The following is an 8,256-nucleotide window of genomic DNA, read 5'->3' on the forward strand; positions in this document are numbered from 1 at the left end:
ACAAACAACGGCTTTACCAAAACCTAATTATCGTCACTGTTCCTGCTTTGGTTTCTTTATGTGCTTTTGGGAACGACTTCTTGGATGTGGCTCAGCAGGTGGTTCTAGATGCAGATTACAGGTACTTCGAGGTCCATTCGGTGTTGCTGTGGATTGACGTTGGCCGAGCAGTTCGCATCTTGACATGTTGACATGTTCGGACAACAACGAACGCTACCAGCGTCTTCCAAAACAGTCGCTTAAAAGTTTGAGCCATACCAGATGCTGTCTCAGGCACGGCTAAATGCTAATGCTAGCACCACAATAGACGTCTTGGAGTGTTAATATGCTAACGTTTGCTAATTAGCAGTAAAAAGCAAAGTACAGCCGAGTCTAAGTTTGGCATTTCTTAACATGTTCGGACAAAATCAAACGCCACCAGAGACCTCCCAGACAGTCGATACGCTTAAATATTTGAGCCATACCAGATGCTGTCTCAGGCACAGCTGCACTTTGGGCTAAATGCTAATGCTAGCACCAAAAAATGACATCTTGGAGTGTTAGCATGCTAATGTTTGCTAATTAGCAGAAAAATGCAAAGTACAGCCGAGCCTAAGTTTGGTATTCCTTTACGCTGTTCCTTCTCTGTCAATACGCTTTCGTACTTCTACGATTAGTGTTTGGTTCCCTCTCAGAAAGTTTCATAATCTCTCACATTAACGTTTTTCGTTCTAAATATGTTTTGCGTCACACGATATGTTTTGTTCCCTCTCAAACTGTTTTCCCTTTCATATTAGGTTCTGTGTTCCCTGGTATTAAATTTTCTATTTCCTTTCAGTTTAGCTTCCCTCTACAAGTTTTGCATTCCCTCTTTGTCTCGTATTAAACTTTGCTTTCCTTTCGCATAAAGTTTTAAGTTCCCTCAAATTCTCCTTCCCTCGTAACATGTTTCATGTTCCCTCTCAGTAAGTTTTGTCTTTTCCTTAAGTTTGGCATTACCTCGTATCACATTTTGTGTTCCCTCAACAAATTTCCCTTCCCTTGCGTTACGTTTTTTTACTTCTTCAAGTTTTCCTTCTCTCATAAAAAGTTTTTTGTTCCCATAAGTTTTTTTTTTCTATAACAGTCAGTCTTTCGGTCGATCGCATTACGTTTTTTCGTTCTCTTTTAAGAAGTTTTTTTGTTCCCTCGTGTTGTTTTCAGTTCCCTCTCAAAATGTTTTCCCTAACATTAGGTTTTGTGTTCCCTTGAATTACATTTTTGGTTTCCTTTCAATAAGTTTACCTTCCCTCTCGATACGTTTTGCATTCCCTCTTTGTCTCGCATTAAATTTTGCTTTCCTTTAGTTTTTAGTTCCCTTAAATTCTCCTCCTCTCGCAATATGTTTTCCGTTCCCTCTCAGTAACTTTGTATATCGTTTCCCTCAGTCTGACATTACCTCGTATCAGGTTTTGTGTTCCCTCAGCAAAGTTTTTGTTCCTTCAGGTTTTTTTTTACACAAGTTCTACGTTCCCTCACATGATGTTTTTCATTCTCTATTGAGGTGTTTTTGTTCCCTCTCGTTACGTTTTGAATTCTCCTCTCAGACAGTTTTCCTTCTCTCGCATTAAGTTTTTCGTTCCCTCTCAGTAATTGTCGCGTTTCTTCTCAGCAGCTTTTACATCTCTCGAATTAAGTTTTGTGTTCCCTCAACAAGTTTTCTTTCTGTCGCATTAACTTCTATCCCCTCAAATAAGTTTTTGCTGCCTCACATTCGGTCACAATGATTTTTTTGCTTTCCGTGACCCAGGAACAGTTTTTTTTTTTCCGTCCAGCCCAGCTATGATATAGCGTCAGCTTAAGGCCACAGTGCAGATTCTAGAAAACAGGGTGTTGATGTGACACTTTACATGGTTATATTTATTGCTCATTACTGAATTTAAAAAGCCGATCTCTAAATGTGTGCAGCTACTGACTGTGAGCACAGCTGCAGCGGCTCCATCTGGCTCCGATGGCTCAAGCTGTGCCTGCTCATTTGATAATTGCTCACATTTCGATGGTATTTACGGTTTAATCTTTGGCGCTATGGATATGCGTAGCTGCACTTGAACTATGTGAAACTAAAGCAGATGTTACCAAGCAGTAACGTATTACGCGTTACTCGTTGCAGAGAGGAGTTTGTTTTACTTCTGTTAAACCTTGCATATGCCCACACATGAGCACAAATCCCCGGTTTAATGACATACACAGGATCTGAAAACCTCTTTATTAAGGAACTAAAACAAAGCCAAGTGGAGAGTTGGTGAAAACCAGCCTAAAGAGCGGCTGCACAGATGAGCAGAGAACTGGGCTGAGTTGAACATCCAAGAGAATCAGAGTGTCAGTGGGCTGTGCAGCTTCAAAATAAAAGTACTCAGGAACTGTAATGGGATTACTGAATTTACAAACAGGACAGTGTGACAGACAAATGTGTTGTTAGCCCTACACTGCTACCAACACAGTAGATAGTTAATTATAATAATATAAACTAAACCAGAATCACGGCAACAGAAGCACAGCAGCAGCATCACATGGCTACAGTGTGCAGTCAGCCTCAGATCCTCTGGTTATCTAACCTACCTAATAGTACTACAGCCTTGTATCTGTGCAGCTACAGCTCAGGGTGCAGGAACTAGCAGGGCTGGGAGACCATATCAGTAATGCAATATATCACTTTCTTCTCCATATCGATGCTTTTAAACAGGCTGCCTGAATGGATTCCCACAACCAAGTCGACCTGCTAGAGTCACTACTTAATGAGTCCTGGTGGTGGCGATTATCAAATTAGTGGCTGAGAGTTAAGTAGTCTTAGTAAATGAACACATAATTCTTGCTCTTTGCCTTTCTGGGGGGTACTTTGTCCTCTTCAGATACACAAATATGGTGACGTGTTACCGTCGGTATCGAGGACATTGCAGCTGATAGGATTGTTTCGCCAGTAAACCAAAACACAGGTGAACAACTTTGCCTTGATGATGGTCAAAACCTAATTCCACGTCCGGGTGTATTGCAAAAAAAATTGTACAAGACAAACACTGATGTAATATTTGAGTTTTGTTACCAGTTCTGTAACGATGCTGTGATATTTTGGGATCCACACCTTTGTCTGAACACGAAGCCAACAGTTGGTGTGAATCCTAAAAACAGAGTAACAGCCTGGCTACGTCCAAAGGTAACTGTTTTTAAAATAAAATAAAAAAGGGACTAAAACACAAGCAGCTGTGCAAGAACAAGCTGAAATTAAACAAGTCTCAAATGCCAGATTTCAAGCGGGAGCCGCCTGATGACAGACTATGTAAACATGACGATGAATCACATCAGGCTGATGCCAGCTTTCGGTACTTAACAGTTGTTGATGCTGGGTGTTGTGTATGTAAATGCTTCAGTTTAATTTTAATGTTTCTTTTAATGAACTCCGGCAGCTGTTTCCAGTGATGTTTGACGCCGGGAATGCGTTTTGAATTTAGATGAAGGAGCCCGAGACAAACGAGACAAACTAGATGAGTTTGAACGGAAACGTGAGCTGAATTGGGATCAGGGCCTCGTTAAATAACGTATTGGAGCTGATGAGACTTGAGATCGACGCGCTGAGAACACATCACGTTAACGATTCGTCTTTCGCTTCCCTCCCCTTGCAGTAAAGCGAGTGAAAGGCAGTCTTAGTGGGTCAGTGGGTGTTATCTCTGGGACGTTCAGCTGGGTCTTGATGGGAGCCCTTGGGGATTTTTTTGAAAGTTAGCTCCGCTTCAGCCGAGGGAAGAGATGCTTACGCAGCAGATGAAGGTAACCTCGCTGAGTGCTGGCCTACATTTCCAGCCCCAGGTACAACTGACACACTTTGGATTTTTTTTCTTTTGCACAAATTGTCTGTTGAGTCAACCACGAGTCAGCTACGAGTCTTTCAGGTTTTAAAAAAAATACTGTGCATAATATCTGTACATAGCTGTGATTATTCTCCCTCAGTGCAAAGTATCAGACTACTGAGGGACCTTTTTTCTTCCTTCCTTATTTATGTATTTTGTATTGTTCCAGGATGTTCCCCCCCTTAAGAGAGTCGGTCTCAAGTAAGTCAGGTCCCATGTCTTCATTTTGTGCAATAAAGACACAACACTACATACGTCTTCCTTCAGAGCTCTGTTATTGCTGGAGCAGCCTGTTTCATCTGTTTCTCTGCCTGGAGTTATTTTTTCCTCTTAAAGTGGGAAGGCTCCTCTCTGACTCAGATGTAGTAGGAGTTAAGATGATCACGAGGCCGACTGAGTCAGCAGAAGCCTCCTCTCGTGTAGATGACAAAAGATGAAGTCAGCGCCGTAATGCAACCGTGAAGCTTGGAGCCTTCGTTTCCAAAAGGGTTTAGTTTGTTGGTGAAGAATTTGGCTTGAATGTCAGTTTGATTCTGTACATTCTGAGCCTCTTAAGTGAGTCGAAACGAGTCCAGGTCAAGTCTCAGGTCGGGTAAGTTCACAACAAGTTTGCAGCCAGCCAAAAAGACAAGTCCGTGTCTGAAGGCAGTCGAGACTGTGTCACGTCTCCGGTCAGTTAAAACAAATCAAAGCTAAGTCAGAGTCAAGGGTTATTTTTCACCCCTTGTGGCCAAGTCCAAACTAAGTTTATAGACTATAGAGAAAAATGGACGAATCCTCTGAGGTTTTGAAGCCAAGTGTTGTGGCTCCATAGACTGGATATAAAAATGGACGGGTCTTAAATGTGAAGCCAGCACAGAAGGATCTTAAACATTCTTTCTAATGGTTAATAAACTGGATCAGATTGTACAGAAGTCTAAGAAAGTATGTTGTCTTAATTAGTTTAGATTTAGAGAAAATTGGACTACACAGCAGGGTATGTTTTAGGGCGGGGCTAATTTGTGATTGACAGATCTTACGTGTACTGCATCGCCATGAAAGCTGTCAGTCACATCCAACCAAATGCCAAACTAGAGGGTTCAAAGCGTCACTCCACATCCCAGCGGGCGAAAATTTAATAGCTAAATCGTTTATATGCAGTGCGTGGGTGCTGGACTCGTCTTTAGTCGTGGCGAATGCAAAAAAGAAAAAGAAGAGAGGTGGAGCCTTAGTGAAGCTGGTTATGGACGTTCCCATACTAGCACCTGTCACTCAGAGCAGCCACACTCTTAATTATGCACAACTTTAATCCTTTATACAATATAAACAGGTGTGATATATAGAAATTCAGCTCTGTACAGTTGTCATGATGAGGGATATTAGCTATAGGAGCCAAAAACATCTGTGCACCAGGCTGTAAACCTGTTTATTTCTGCTGTAAAGTTGAGCATTTTAACATGGGGCTCTATGGGGATCGACTTGCATCTGGAGTCTAGTGGACACTTGAGGAACTGCAGTTTGTGCCACGTCCACTGTGGCTTCATTTTTCAGCTCCAGAGGTCGCTGCTTGGTTCTGTAAGTCTTCACGGGCAAGGTGCCGCTCTTTCAATTCGCTGAAGTGTTTGAAATCACACAGGAAACACCACAGAGCCATGTAATGACACAAACAAACATGAGGGAGTAAAGATTCTAAGTTTTATTAACAAAAACCCTAAATCGCATCACATCAGGGAATAAATAGTTCTGTAGACATAAACCTTTTCCTCACTTTACAATAAATCATCTATTCAGACAAAGCGACTGAAGTTGTTCAGGAAGGGAAGGAGGAGGAGGAGAGCAGGTGATGTGGTGCATCGACACGAGTTCTTAGTTCGTTCACATTCGCCTCCATGTACCTCAGTCTGGAATGGCTTCCTTCACATGTGACTGATGCAACAAGCTTGCTGGGATCACCACAAGGCTTTTTGATCCCAAACCATAGATAAGTCGAGTATGTTCTGCTTTCCGACATGCAGATTCAAGATTGACGTCTCGCCAATAGTTTAATACATGTTGTTAATCTACAGCCAAACTGAGCTGATGTCAGTGTGCTAGCATTAGCAGAGCGTGCTGATTTTTAGCAGGTACAATGTTCGTATGTTAACAGTGGTTTGGTTTTGCAGGTAAGCATTAGATGATTTGACATGTTCTGGTGTTAGATGAGAGTTTAGAGGATCACAACAGTTTGAGATCAGGTGACTTGACGTGTCGCAGTAACTTCTTTACTCGCTCAAAAGGGGGAAAAAAAACAGAAATGTCCATTTGCTCCAGTGTTTCCACCACAGGGGCTGAGGTGGACAGAATTCCCTCACTTGACCTCCTTGGTTTACATTTTTGAACAGGATGATGAGAAAATAGCAGCTGAAAACTGATTCTGTGTTGGCTCACTGGGACGCTTCAATAGAACAGATCCATTGGTAGTGTTTACCCCTTTGCTTTTTTCCTAGTGTAACAGGTTCCCAGTTGTGTGGACAGACCTTACAGACAAGAGTAAGAGACCTTTATGCTATTCTTTGATTTCTGTAGTTGTACGTTTGACATCTTTTGGTTAAGAGGTCACTTTGGGCTTTGAGAAGTTGTGATACTCCACAGTTTTCTGATATTTTTATACATTGCAGAGACTAGGACAGCATTCAAAAATGGCTTTTCCTTGGTGTGTGTGTTGGCAAATTCACAATCAGTAGACACAAGTGAAGTTAATTACAGAGATCCAGTTCGGTCTGTCCCAGCAGGGGGAGCCCACGTCACAGGAATACTTAAAAGTGAAACAGTTTGCAAAGTAAAACATAAAAACTAACACTACATATTACATGCACTTCATAAATAAAACATTCTTCAACCCATCGAAATGAGGGAACCAAGGGAGTGTGTTCAGACGGCTGACTCTCAATACCTACAGCTGTAACCGTTAAAAAGCCGAGCGACCCACGATTTATGATTACAAATAGAACACGTATGTTCACAGAGTCCCCTGCTGGGACAACTGGATAAATACCTTCACTTGTGTCCATTGATTGTAAATCTCCCAATACGCACGCTGGAGACGGGCGGCTCACTTAAAAGTGCCGTCCTTTCTTTACCAGGTTTTGATGGTATTATGACGAGTGCTTTCTTTGTTTTACTAACTGAGCAATTAATTGAAAAAATAGCAATTCTGAAAATAACTACTGTACATGCCGCAGTCCCTGTTTTGCTGTCTACAGAATTGAGTTTGCGCTGCTTTGCAAACATCCCACATGCAACACAAGCATTTTAGTTTCAGCAGATTTAGAGAACTTCCTGTGCCAAACCTACGATGAAGTTAGTTTTTAAGCTGAAAAACTCCACATGATGTGTCATAGGAAGGAATGGTTTTATGATGTGCTTGCTTTTTGTTTTCTTTTGCTGTTACTTGCGCGTCTGTGTTTCTCACTAAACTGACTGACATCACAGTGTTAAGGAAGCCGTGCTGGACCTTCTGGATGCACTACATTCTGAAACATCACAGTAGAAACGTAGTTAATTTACTGAACAAGTGCTACTTCAGTCGCAGTCGAACCACCTCGGGATAAATTACACAAACAGCCACACACACACTCACCTCAGCGCTTCACCACGGAAGCATACAACCAATCACACGACGGCAATAATTAACATTGCCTCAAGCAGAATGTTTGTACTTGGTTTATATCTGCATGTGATTCCAGACATAACAGATGGCCTTCACTTCTCCTCTCCCTGCCAGCTCCCCTCCCTCCTCTGTATCGGTCAGTGGGGTTTGGTGGTCAGTGTCACATGAATCGGGGGACTTGTAGGTGGCGGTATGTGGACTGCTGTCTGGAAGAAGTAGAGCTGAAAGGACAGAGAAGCGACTCAGTACTCGGTGGAGGTTAAACGTGTTCCGTAGATGTGAGGCGGCGCCCCGGCAGCAGCTCACTGACCTTGCAGCCGACCGCCAGCAGCGTGTGCAAAACCACGATGGTCGCCACCGTGGCCACTGCCATCACCTTGGTGTCGTCGCGGACGACGGGCCAGAAGGTGAGCACGAGGACTGAGCCAGAGATCACCATGGCAACCAGGATCAGTGTCCAGCGCAGCCACTCGAATGGTATGATCCACAAAACCTGGAGATGACAGAGATCGATGTCTAGTGTTTGATTCCATTCAACAGACTCCTAATACAGCTGTGTTCATAACGGGTCAATGTTATTACCCGAGGACCTCACAGGATCAGATTTTTTGTGGAATCAGCCACAACACGAGTTCACTGGGCTTAAAGATTCATTCTAGACCTTGAAAGCAGAAGTTGAGAGAACTGTCTCATTACAGCAGCCATTTAGTAGCTGTTTGAAGACTGAATCTCTCATCATCTCCATCAAATCCCTGGACTTGACTGATT

At 42.7% G+C, this 8,256-nt stretch overlaps 1 long non-coding RNA gene across 1 annotated transcript; it reads right to left on the minus strand.

Annotated features, from left to right (window-relative positions):
• Positions 1-5,512: 5,512 nt before the first annotated feature.
• On the minus strand, positions 5,513-7,992 carry LOC103360088 (uncharacterized). Its single transcript, XR_520339.1, has 2 exons — positions 7,799-7,992; positions 5,513-7,709 (listed from the first exon to the last, which is right to left on the minus strand). It is a non-coding gene; the product is annotated as an uncharacterized LOC103360088 (long non-coding RNA).
• Positions 7,993-8,256: the final 264 nt, after the last annotated feature.

This window comes from Stegastes partitus, unplaced genomic scaffold, assembly GCF_000690725.1.
Source record: "Stegastes partitus isolate 25-593 unplaced genomic scaffold, Stegastes_partitus-1.0.2 Scaffold414, whole genome shotgun sequence".
NCBI classification, from domain to species: Eukaryota; Metazoa; Chordata; class Actinopteri; family Pomacentridae; genus Stegastes; species Stegastes partitus.